The sequence below is a fragment of the Musca domestica genome, unplaced genomic scaffold, assembly GCF_030504385.1.
Source record: "Musca domestica strain aabys unplaced genomic scaffold, Musca_domestica.polishedcontigs.V.1.1 34, whole genome shotgun sequence".
Lineage (NCBI taxonomy): Eukaryota > Metazoa > Arthropoda > Insecta > Diptera > Muscidae > Musca > Musca domestica.
Window position 1 is genome coordinate 8,100,713 of NW_026712313.1, and position 13,020 is coordinate 8,113,732.

Consider the following 13,020-nt stretch of genomic DNA (forward strand, 5'->3'; position numbering starts at 1 on the left):
CACTGGCATCAAATTCATTCATTTCTACACTAGGCCATGGCGTTGTAGTTGTATTCATCATCGTTGCATGTTTTGGTTGTTCTTATGAATTTGTGGCGGTGGTGGTGTGGCATGCATTGCATGCACCATTACAAGGCAAAACGTACAACAGCAACAACAAATGAAATTAATAATACAAAAAAAAACTATATATACGGAAAATAATAGAAAAAATATAAAAGCACACCACAACAGCCGCCAGAGTGCAGTGCCCTTATCATAAAGCCCAAGGACATTGTTTTGTGGTGGTGGCGCTGGCAGTGGTGGGGAAATGGCTAAGCATTTATTTAGGCCAATGGTTAAACGTTGTGGCCTAAGGGTATGGCTGAGTGACTGACTGACTGGCCGTTAAAGGTTTGGTGTTTGCTATTCTTCGTTTCACTTGAATTGGATTTGGTGCATGTGGGACTGATACAATTGGGAGGTGTTTGAATTTTCTAAGAAATTCTGAATTCTCATATCGCTAATGTAATTCATGATTATTGGTCGTTGAAAAAAAGATTAAAAAATCCTGGATTATTGGTCCTTGAAAAAAAGATTTAAATATCCTGGATTATTGGTTCTTGAAAAAATTATTAAAAAATCCTGAATTATTGGTCTATTGGTCCTTGAAAAATATTATTAAAAAATCATGGATTACTGGTCTATTGTTCCTTGAAAAAAATTATTAAAAAATCCAGGATTATTGGTCCTTGAAAAAAAAAACTATTAAAAAGTCCAGGATTATTGGTCTATTGGTCCCTGAAACAAATTATTAAAAAAATCCAGGATTATTGGTCCTTGAAAAAAATTATTAAAAATTCCAGGATTATTGGTCTATTGGTCATTGAAAAAAATTATTAAAAAATTCAGGATTATTGGTCCTTGAAAAAAATATTAAAAAATCCAGCATTAATAGTCTATTGGTCCTTGAGAAAAATATAAAAAAATACTGGATTTGTCTATTGGTACTTGAAGAAAATGATTAAAAAAAAATATTAAAAATCCTTGAAAAAAATATTAAAAAAATCCTGGATTATTGGTCCTTGAAAAAAAGTATTAAAAAATCCTGAATTATTAGTCCATAGGTCCTTGAAAAAATTATTAAAAAATCCTGTATTATTGTTCTATTGCTCCTTGAAAAAAAATATTAAAAAATCCTGGATTATTGGTCCATTGGTCATTGAAAACAAAATATTAAAAATTCTGGATTATTGGTCCATTGGTCCTTGAAAAAAATTATTAAAAAATCCTGTATTATTGTTCTATTGCTCCTTGAAAAAAATTATTAAAAATCCTGGATTATTGGTATATTGGTCCTTGAAAAAAGTATTAAAAAATCCTGGATTATTGGTCCTTGAAAAAAAGTATTAAAAAATCCTGAATTATTAGTCCATTGGTCCTAGAAAAAAATATTAAAAAATACTGGATTATTGGTCCATTGGTCCTGGAAAAAAATTATTAAATAATACTGGATCATTGGTCTATTGATCCTTGAAAAAAATTATTAAATAATCCTGGATTATTGATCCTTGAAAAAAATTATTTAAAACATCCACGCTTATTGGTCTTTTGGCCCTTGAAAAAAATTATTAAAAAATCCAGGATTATTGGTCTATTGGCCCTTGAAAAAAATTATTAAAAAATCCTTGAAAAAAATTATTAAAAAATCCAGGATTATTGGTCTATTGGCCCTTGAAAAAAATTATTAAAAAATCCACGCTTATTGGTCTGTGGGTCCTTGAAAATATTTGTTTATAAAATCCACGCTTATTGGTCTATTGGCCCTTGAAAAAAATTATTAAAAAATACAAGCTTATTGGTCTGTGGGTCCTTGAAAATATTTGTTTATAAAATCCACGCTTATTGGTCTATTGGTCCTTGAAAAGATTTATTTAAAAAATACAAGCTTATTGGTCTATTGGTCCTTGAAAAAATTTATTTAAAAAATCCGCGCTATTTGGTCTATTGGTCCTTGAAAAAATTTATTTAAAAAATCCAAGCTTATTCGTCTATTGGCAATTGAAAAAATTTATTTAAAAAATCCACGCTTATTGGTCTATTGGCCCTTGAAAAAAATTATTTAAAAAATACACGCTTATTGGTCTATTGGCCCTTGAAAAAATTTATTTAAAAAATCCACGCTTTTTGGTCTATTGGCCCTTGAAAAATTTATTTAAAAAATCCACGCTTATTGATCTATTGGTTCTTGAAAATTTTTTTTAAAAAAATCCGCGCATGTTGGTCTGTTGGTCCTTGAAAAAAATTATTTAAAAAATTCTGGTTTATTGGTTTATTGGTGCTTGAAAAAAATTATTGTAAATATTATTATAAGAAATCCTGGATTATTCGTCTATTCGTCCTGGAAAAAATTATTAAGAAATATTGGATTATTGGTCTGTTGGTCCTTGAGAAAATTAATTAAAAAAATCCACGCTTATTGATCTGTTGGTCCTTGAAAAAAATGATTTAAAAAATCCTGGATTATTGGTCTATTGATCCTTAAAATATGTATTTAAAAATCCACGATTTTTGGTCTGTGGGTCCTTGAAAAAAATATATTTAAAATATGTATGAGGGACGTTGGGGCGTATGATAGTTGTCAGTACTAATACGCCCCATACTAAATGTATTAGCTTTGGAAGTATTTCATTTCGATATTGATTTTCTAAGTCCGGAATTGTTATTTTCAATCAAAATCTTTTTTTTTTAATTTTTTCAGTTATTTTGGCTACTTACCTTGAGTTGTGATTTCCTCCTTAGGGCAGCAATAGAACGGGATTGTTGTCTTAAAACCTCCAGACTGTTTAATTCAACTGCTTAGTCGAATTTTATTTTAATTCACTTTTTCAAAACACAAAATTTATTTAGATTTTTTTTAATATCACCAGCAGCCTTTAGTTTTATTGTAATTTTCAAAAAAATAATCACCGTCGATTTTTTTTTCTCAAAATATTATTTAAAATTTCTTATAACATTGTCTTTTGTTTGACTTGTTTTGTTTTTCGCTTTTCCGATTTCACAAAACACCTTGGAATATTTTGATTAGTAATTTAATTCAAAATAAAATCATTTTTATGTTGCAGAAAAAATTCCTTGTCCATAAAACAAAACAAAACATGAAAATTTGGCGAAAAAAGTCATAAAAAATCACATTTATTAGATTGGCAATATAAACAATAAATGATGCTATTGGCAGCAATGCGATGTGAACGAATGAATGTTTTGTTTATTCAATCGTGTTTTGTTTAATAACAACAAAAATGGTTTTAGTAAATAAACATCTCAGGACAGTGTGGGAAAAGTGGGGAAATGGAAGGAGGGAAGAGAGTAATGGACCTAAAATTAATAGTTGAAAATAAAAGAAAGTCTTTAGCTCGTTTATTAATTATTTGGTTCGCAGGGGGTTAAGAAGACCAATAGAAGGCATTCTATACATCTTTTGTAGATATGAGGCCTGAAAGTCTTCTGTACATTGGAGAATTCGCATGGTTATTTGAATTATGCTAGATGACTGAAGATATTTGAACGGATGAGCGAATCTGGAAGAGAATCTCGGTGCGAAATACCTGTGCATCACATCACCGCCCTTTGAAATTCTTTCCTTTCTATTCTGTGATCTCTGAATCCATGAAGAAAAACTGATAGACTATTTACGGCCTCATGTCAAAGTATTTTAATAGAACTTCGTCCATTTAATAATGAATAGGACGGGTCTTTTGAGATAGTCTTTGAAAAGTGTTTTTCAGCTATAGTATGCCATAATGTGTGGGAGTGTGTCGAGTACCTAACTTAAGATCCTTGAAAATATCTATTTAAAAAATCCACAACTCTGGCTCTGATGTCCCTTGAAAGGAATATTCAAAGAAATCTCAATTACTATCCTATTTTTATACCCTCCACCATAGTATGGAGGGTATATTAAGTTTGTCATTCCGTTTGTAAGACCTCGAAATATACATTTTAGACCCCACAAAGAATATATATTCTTGATCAGCATAAAATTCGATTTAGCGATATCCGTCCGTCTGTGGAAATCACTCTAGCTTCCGAACGAAATGAAGTATGTTGATAAAACTTTACTCAAATGTATATTATGTCTGCAGGACTTTTGGTATTGAAATAGATCCACGTTTTGGTATAGCCCCCATATAATGGTACTATTTTCGGAATTGAATTATTCGCCGGAATTGTTTCAAATGTGGTATTTGAGGTTCGTAATGGATATTACAGCCTATGACAGGAAATTGTCTGTACAAGTCCACGTCGGTACCTCCCGATATTCGGTATTTTCATAATTTTAACGACATTATTCACCGATTTTTCTCAAGTTTCGCATTTGAATATTATAATGGCTTACGACCAAAATTGTCTATGCAGGTCCACGTCGTCGTATATACCCTAATATAACGGCTACATTCGGTATTTTTAAGATTTGAACAGAATTTTTAACGAATTTTATTTCTTGAAAATTGCCAAATTTGTTCCAAATGGTGGAGGGTATTCGAAGTTCGGCTCAATTATGCATATGATGATCCTTAGAGTAGTCCATTTAAGTTCTACGGGTCATTTAGAAATCTATTTAAAATATTCTTGATTATTTGTCTATTTTTCTTTGTAAATGTCTCTTATACCTCTGATGGCCCTGTTTAAAAAAAAATTAACGTTTATAGCCACAATGGCACTCGAGAATTTTTTTTTAGAAATCTACGATCAGACCTCTGAGGGCCACTGAACAATCTATTTCAAAAATCCCCGTTTACAATTGTAGCAGACTTCGAAAAAATCTATTTTAAAAGTTAACAACAACAGCTCCGACGGTTTTGAAAAAAATCCCGATTCTTTTTTTCTGTAAAAGTCGGTTATAGCTCTTTTTGAAGAATAAGCGATTATACCTCCGCTATGCTTTAAAAATTACATTAAAACGTCCACGATTAGAATTTTGAGGGACCTTGAAAATCTATGCGAAAAAAGGAAGTTTTATAGCTGTAATTGCCCTCTAGAAAACCTCAAAATTATTGGTCCGTCCAAACTAATTTCTGATTCCACTATTATAAACCTATTGGCCCTTAAAAAAAATATTTTTAAAAAAAGTACACGATTATAGCTCTGATGTTTCTTTGGAAAATTGTACTCAAAATGGGTGATCTTGAAAAAATCTCTTTGAAAAATGCTCAAGAAAAATGTTTAAAAAATCCACGATTACAGCTCTGAGAAGTCCATAAAGAAACCGCCTTCAAAAATACGCATTAAAAGCTGTAAGGCTCTGAAATTCTTTGGAGAACTCGATTAAAAAAACGTCCCTTTTTTGTTAAAGTCGATTTAGAGCTATAATCCTTTTATTTAAAAAAATGTTTAAAAAATCTACGATTATTAAATGTTCGCATTTGAAAAAATACTTTTCTTGAAAAAATCTACGATTATAGCTCAGATTTTTCCTTAAAATTGTAATTAAACAATCAGCCAATTTTCGATTATTTAAATGTATTTTGACTTTTCTTAGTATTATTCAAACTCTTGGCCCTCTATGGAGTAGGTTCCGAAGTAATGGACCAATATTGTCCATTTCGTATCTCACCTAACTAAATATGATATAAATATTCGGACTTGCCATATTTGGACTATATTGGTTACTTCCCTCTCTTTATATGAGATATACTATAATTTTTAGGAAAGGTTAAAATGTGCGTGATGTGTCAGATATAGTTGACAGAAGTATTCCATTTTTATACCCTCCACCATGATATGGAGGAGGTCCGTTTGAAACACCTCGAAATATACATTTTAGACCCTTTATCTCAGCCTGTATACAATTCTATGTCGATTTTGCGGCGTCCGTCCGTCTCTCCATCTGTCCGTCTGTGGAAATCACTTTAGCTTCCGAGCCAGTTGAAGTAGATTCATAAAATTTTGCAAATTTTGAAAATGGGCTATATAGGTCCACGTTTAGGTACCACCCTACAATCGTTATTTTGATGATTTAAGGAATTGTTTCATATTTCGTATTTGTAGTTCGCTTTTCGTACTACAGTCTATCACAGAAAATTTACTATGTGGGTCCATATAACGGTACCTTCGAATATTCGATATTTTAATGATTTTTGCGATGTTATTCACCGAGATTGTTTCAAATTTCGTATTTGCAGTTCGTAATGGGTACCTATGACAGAAAATTGCTTTTGCAGGTCCAGGTCTTCGTATAGCCCCCATACATCGGCACCTCCCTATATTCGCTATTTTGAGGCTTTTGTGACATTATTCACCGAAATTGAATATTGTAATAGCCTGTGACAAACTTGTTATGACAGATAAAAGTATTGAAAATTGTGGTTTGAAGTAGCAGAAGGGGTTGGAAGATATATATCATCTTCACAACATACCTTGTGTTAGCAAAAATGTTTGAATGAATGGAATGGAATGGTTGGATGCTTATGTCGTTTTCTTTGAGCTTTTGGTTTTTCAAAATCTGGAACCCTATGTGGGGGAGGTGCCAGAAAGAACGATCCGATCTCTACCATCTTTCTAACAGATCTTGTGTTGATGGATATATTGAAATGTACCAAGCCTTAGTAGAATCGGATATTCAAAATGTTGACCATTTGTGGGGGAGGTACCAGAAGGAGTGGACCTATGTATTCCATCTTCACATCAGATCTTCTGTTAGTGGAAATAATGAGATGTGTGAAATATGAAGACAACTGCATAATTATTTCGGGTTTTATAATCGATTTCAAAACGTTGGCCCTTTGTGGGGAAGTTACCAGAAGGAATAGTCCGATCTATACCATCTTTACAACAGATCTTGTGTTGATGGAAATATTGAGATATGCCAATTCTGAATGGAATCGGATGTTAATTTCGCGTTTAAATTATTCCGATATGTAAAATTTGAAGGAAATCGGCCTCTTTCATCATATTTTATGAGAGCTATATTTATTCAAAATGTTGACCTTTTATGGAGGAGGTACTTGATGAAGTGGACCGATATTGTCCATTTTCTCACCTTACCTAGCAAATAACAGGATTTGCAAATATGGAACCGAATCGGATTATCCTTTATCTTTCTGTGCAGTAAAATATTTTTTTTTTTACCTTTTGTGGGGGAGGTACCAGAAGGAGTGTACCGATATTGCCCATTTCTGAACGCAATCTGAGTTTGATAATAATATTGCGATGTACCAAGTTTGGACCAAATCGGATACTTCCTTCGAAAGATGGTCCATTTCCATATTATTTTTGGAATTTTTTTTTTTCAAAGACATCGAACAGAATTTCTAATCTTAAACCACCTTTCTCGGTTCTTCCATTTATAGAAGACCTAGTGCATGCTGACTATCTTAAGAAGACCATCATAGCTTTTTTATTGAAAGAATATCAACACGAGTATTCTTCAGAACTTTTCTTCTATTGTCATAAATAACTCTCAAGTGTCTTCTTTTGATAGAAGACCTACCACAGGTCTTCTTTTGATTAAAATCTTTTCATCTTCTAATGATATAAGCCCTTATAGGGGTCTTCTTTTGACAATACCACCTCTTTTGATTCGAAACCGGCCACAAGTCTTCTCTTGAGAAAAAGATCTCTCATTTTTTTATAATTTATCACCTCTCATGGGCCTTTCATTTATGGAGGATGTCCCATGAACTTTTAATCTTTTGCAGATCTCACGCTGTTTTTTTTTCGAGCAAAAAATTCCTGCCTCGTGCGTTCTAATGATAGAAGACCTCTCCTGGGTATTTTAGGTTCGAAACCTGCCACAAGTCTTCTCTTAATAAAAAGATCTCACATGAGTCTTCTTGTAATTAAGCACCTCTCATTGGCCGTCCATTGATGGAGGATGTCCCATGGACCTTCAATTTTTTTTTGCAGATCTCCTGCTGATCTTGGTTGAGCAAAAAATACTTGCCACTGGCCTTCATATGATAGAAGACCTCTGCTGGGCCTCACATTAATATAAGATCTTTCACGTTTCTTCTATTGAAAAAAAAATATTTCCTGGGACTCTTGTTGAAGACATCACGAGCTTTCGTTTAAAAGAAAATCTCCTGCGGTTCTTTTTTACGGCAAAGACCTGACTTTTATACCATATATAAAAGCATCGATAAATTCTCTGTGGAAGAAAGCCTATTATTGGCTCTCTATATACAAAAATTCTCCAGTTCCAGGTCTTTTATAAAAGAAATTCCTTCTTTCTGTAAGATTCTATGGGGAAGACCACTTATAAACAATATTTCTGTAGAAAACACGTTTTTCGATCTTCCATCTTTAACTCCTTTAAGTCATCTATTTTTAGCAGACCTTCTGTGGGCCTTCTATGCTCAGAAAACCTTATTTAATTCTCCCCATTCCTTCCTCCATATTTTTCTTTCTTCTATTCTTCATTTGTTCCGTAACGCTTTATTTTTGTTTAACTTGTTCACGTTTCGTTTCCGGCTAAAGCGGAAATGCATACAAAAATTGACCCCAGACACACACACACACAAACAGTAACACATTTACATGGCTATTCCATGGTGGAGAAAAGTAGCTAAAACTGCAGCATGTTTTCGAAGGGTAGAGTAGTAACAGCAAAAGGAGCAAAAGGTGGATACAGGGTGGGGTTGGTTGGTTTGAAAAAAAAAAGAAAATAAACCCTGCAAGGCACGCGATTATGAACGACGGACGACGTCGTTGTTTTCCGAAACGTTGGCAAAATGCGGTTTAAATGCGATTCCTTTTGAAGGCAATTATGGTAGTTGGTCGGCAGGTTGGTGTTGTAGTTGCCTATGTGATAGTAGTATTTTGGTTGTGTTACTTTTTGACGTTTCAACTCTGGGGTGTTTGACCTATAACTGTATTTAATGGTAATTTTCACGTTCAGTTTAACATGCACTCACGGACACACAAACACACACACACACATCGTCAGGCTCATTTACAAACACAAGAAACATGAAATGCGGTCAAACTGCAGTTTCAAGTATACTTCACTGATTTTTTATTATATATTACAAATATATATTTTTCATTCAATGAATTATTTTTGTATTCCAAAAAAAATATTATTTTCATAATTTTTTCTTTTCCCATTTTTGGCTAATAAATCATTGCACTCACACGATTTTCTTTTAATTTTTCAAAATATTAAAACAGCCTTGACGTGGCTGTGTTTCTTTAAGAAGTATAAAAAAACACACGCGTACACACTCAATATTTCTTAAATCCAATTTCTTTTCTAAAAAAACACACACTTTTATTCAAATTTTCCAAGAGCTGTATTCGTTGTTCTTCGTTAACTATTTCCGAATTTTCCATCCGTTTTCCTGAGCTGTAGAATTGCAACTGAATTGTCGAGCAACTGGAGAAATCCATTGACCAATTTTTCTTTGCAACATAAAATAGAAACAGGAACAACAACAACAACACACATCTCTATAAACATAGTGTAGTGGGGATGATGGAAGGTAGAGAAGTTTGGTACATATGCGACGTATAAAATAAATGTATGAGAAGAAAATAAATGATTTAAATTGGGAAATAATGAATTTTTAAAAATATTTTGTTCAATTTCACTATCGTGTTTTTTTATATTTGATAAATTTTATAATTTTGAATTTTTCGAAAATATTTTTTCAATTTTAATTTACTTTTTTCAATTTTATATTCATGGACATTAATTTTTTTAAATATATTTTTTAATTTTATAATCGAAGGTCTTGTGGATTTTTTTTTAATTTTTCTTATTGAATTTTATAATTTTGAATTTTTTACAATTTTTTTCAATTTAATTTTTTTTAAACACTGTGCCACAAAATTAATTTTTTTTTTCAATAATTACAGAAAAAATCCCACAGATTATTAAGGTAGAGCTAAAAATAGAATACACGTTTATTGTCGTTTTGAAAGTTTACAAGCAAGATGGAGGGGGCAGGTTCCGCACTTTTGGAAAATTTCGGATAAAGATTCCTCGAAACCAGTGCACTTAAGGTATACAGGGTGAGATGAAAAAACTGCAAACTTTAAACTGCTGTCATTTCTAAGCCACTCGTTCGACAGCTGTTAAAATTATGCCAGTGAAAGCTCATTATATTGTTTACAAGCGTATAAAGGCATTTTGGTGAGAATCTCCCGTAAAAAAAGTTATTCGTGATGGAATTCAAGCGTGATAGTGTGATTTCTTTATATTTGGATGAAAATCCACAAGTGGCTATCGTTAGAGCACTCCAGCATTTAAATGTGAATAAATCTTTTGTGTCTCCTACCATCGCTCGTTACTGTAGCTCGACGTCTAGGATGTGGACGGAAGAAAACAGCAACATCAGCAGAAATGTTTCGAAAAGTAAAGAAGCGACTTGTTCGAAACCCGCGTCGCAGTGGCCGAAAAATGGCTAGTGAGCTGAACATATCGCAATATTCCATTCGGCAAATATTGTAAAAATAGCTCGGGATAAAGCCATTGAAATTCCAAAAAGTGCAAGAACTTACATCGCAGCGGAAAAAAAATTGTAGACTCAAAAGAACTGTCGAATTTGGTTTTCTCCGATGAGAAAACATTGGTGATCGTGTTTACTTGGCAAAAAAGTCAGCTGAAAATGTGCACCTTCGGTTGGCCACCAGAACTCAAGCGCCGACCATGGTGATGGTGTGGGACGCTCGTATTAAGGACCATGGCAGAATAAATGCCGAATATGCCTTGGGCACGCAAACATTTTGGCCGTAGACCTTGGACATTCCAACAGGACTCAGCACCATCGCGCTCACCACGCGCCACCCAAGAATGGTTACAAAATGGTTACGAATTCATTTCCAGCGCACAATGGCCACCAAAATCTCTAGATACCAATCCGTTGGACTAATGTGTCTGGAGTATTTTGGAAAGCAAGGTTGGCACTAAAAAATACCAAAGTGTCGATCACCTCAAGTAAGCGCTTCGCCGGGAATGGGCCAAAATACCGTAGAGCAACATTCGGACAACGTGTGACGGTTTCATTGGCCGTTTGAAGGCCATAATTCGTGCGTATTCTAAAATTTGATGCAATTTCCGACATTTTTTGGTTTCATTTAATAAAATTAAAAAAGAAAATAAAAATTATGGCTTTTGACTTTGCAGTTTTTTTACCTCAACCTGTATAGTGTATTCCGTATTATTGTAAATAACAATACGATGCTTTTTATACCCTTATCGTGCCTCACCGAAATAACGGTTTTAGACCCTAGGTCTCTTTGGACCAAATCCGTTGCAGGACATTTGGAGTCGATCTAATTCGTCCGTCCGCCTGTCTGTCTGGCTGGTGCGCACGATAATTCTCAAAGGAAGTATCTGATTTGGTCCAAACTTGGTACATCGTAATATTATTATCAAACTTAGATTGAGTTGGGAGATAGGCAAAATTTGTCCACTACTTCTAGCACCTCTCCTACAAAAGGTCGAAATTTTCAAAAAAATGTTTTACAGCACAGAAAGAGAAAGGATTATCCGATTTTGCTTCAACTCTGCAAATCTTAATATTTGCGTCAGTGCTACGATTATAAAATCCGAAATAAGTATCCAATTCTCTTTATATTTCACACATCACAATATTTTTATTAACCTACAATAAAAGAGTGAAGATGGAATACATCGGTCCGCTCCTTCTGGTACCTCCCCCATAAAGGGTCGAAATTCTGAATATCCATAAAGCTCATAAAACGCGAAATTAACCTCCGATTCTATTCAGACTTGGCGCATCTCAATATTTTCATTAACACAAGATCTGTTATAAAGATGGTAGAGATCGGACCATTTCTTCTGGTACCTTCCCCACATAGGGTTCAAGATGTTGAACAACAAAACGCTCAAAGAAAGCGAAATAAGCATCCAACTGTCTTCAAATTTTACACATACAAACATTTTTTCTAACACAAGATTTTTTGTGAAGATGATATGTATCTGCCAAACCCTTCTGGTACCTCACCTACAAAGGGCCACAATTTTCAATACTCTTAGCTGTCATAAATTGCGAAATAAGTCAGTGATTCCTTACAAATTGCTAGCTCTAAATATTTCTCTCAACCAAAAACCTAGATGAATATGGAATGTTAAATTGGATAAAAATGTTAGGTTTTCTTGATATTTTGTCCATACCAATATTTTTATCTGTATTAGACGAAGTGTGAAAATGGAATACTTCCGTCCACTATATCTTGTACCTCACCCATTTAAACATTTTCTACAAATTGTCACATATCTCATATAAGGTGAGGGAAGTAACCAATATGGTCCGAACTTAGCGCGTCGCAATATTTATATCATATCTATTTAAGTCCGATAAGAAATGGACAATATTAACCCATTTATTTGGAACCCACTCCATAGATGGTCAAGATTTTAAAAAATATAACAGATGTCGAAATATATTCAAACAATCGAACATTGGCTGAGGGTATACTTCTGTTGGCAAAACTCATTGATTTGTTTTAAATTGTTTTTTATTGATTGTATATGTCTGGAGTATTTCCCCATTAACTTAACTTCACATTACTCTCTATTACAGCTGAAAAAGTCAGGTGGCCATTCTCTTCGCAAAAATGGAATCATGATATTAGTAGCGATCAGCAAAATTTTGCAAAGCTGTCGTTTCCATTTAAAAACAAGTAAGCAAAGGCTACAGTCGAGCGGGGCCGACCGTTGAATACCCTACAACACTATAATAAATGATACAGTTTATATAGGCGAGGTAGTCGAAAGAATTCCACAAGATATTGTGACAGATAATAAAAGAAAACCATCAGGTTTCGTTCTCTAATTTTCGAATAATAGCAACTTAAACTAATTTTCTCATTCCTAATTTATTGGTAAATGGTCTTCCTAGATCTGGAACCAATATTTCCCAAAGACCTATAATCTCTCAGAAGTGGCAAAAGATTAACATTTATTATTGATTTTGACTGAAACGCATCTATATGAGATACAGACATTTGACTATATTCTTCAACGAAATCAGCCTTAACGAAATAGTCAGAAGTGCGTCGTTCCTGTATTTG

At 33.5% G+C, this 13,020-nt stretch overlaps 1 protein-coding gene across 1 annotated transcript in view; it reads right to left on the reverse strand.

Annotated features, from left to right (window-relative positions):
* LOC131803855 (transient receptor potential-gamma protein-like) overlaps positions 1–2,831 on the reverse strand; it is a 65,849-nt gene extending 63,018 nt beyond the window's left edge. The window contains exon 1 of the mRNA XM_059125624.1: positions 2,758–2,831. The gene's annotated coding sequence lies outside the window, so the exon portion shown is untranslated. The remainder of the gene's footprint in view (positions 1–2,757) is intronic.
* Positions 2,832–13,020: the final 10,189 nt, after the last annotated feature.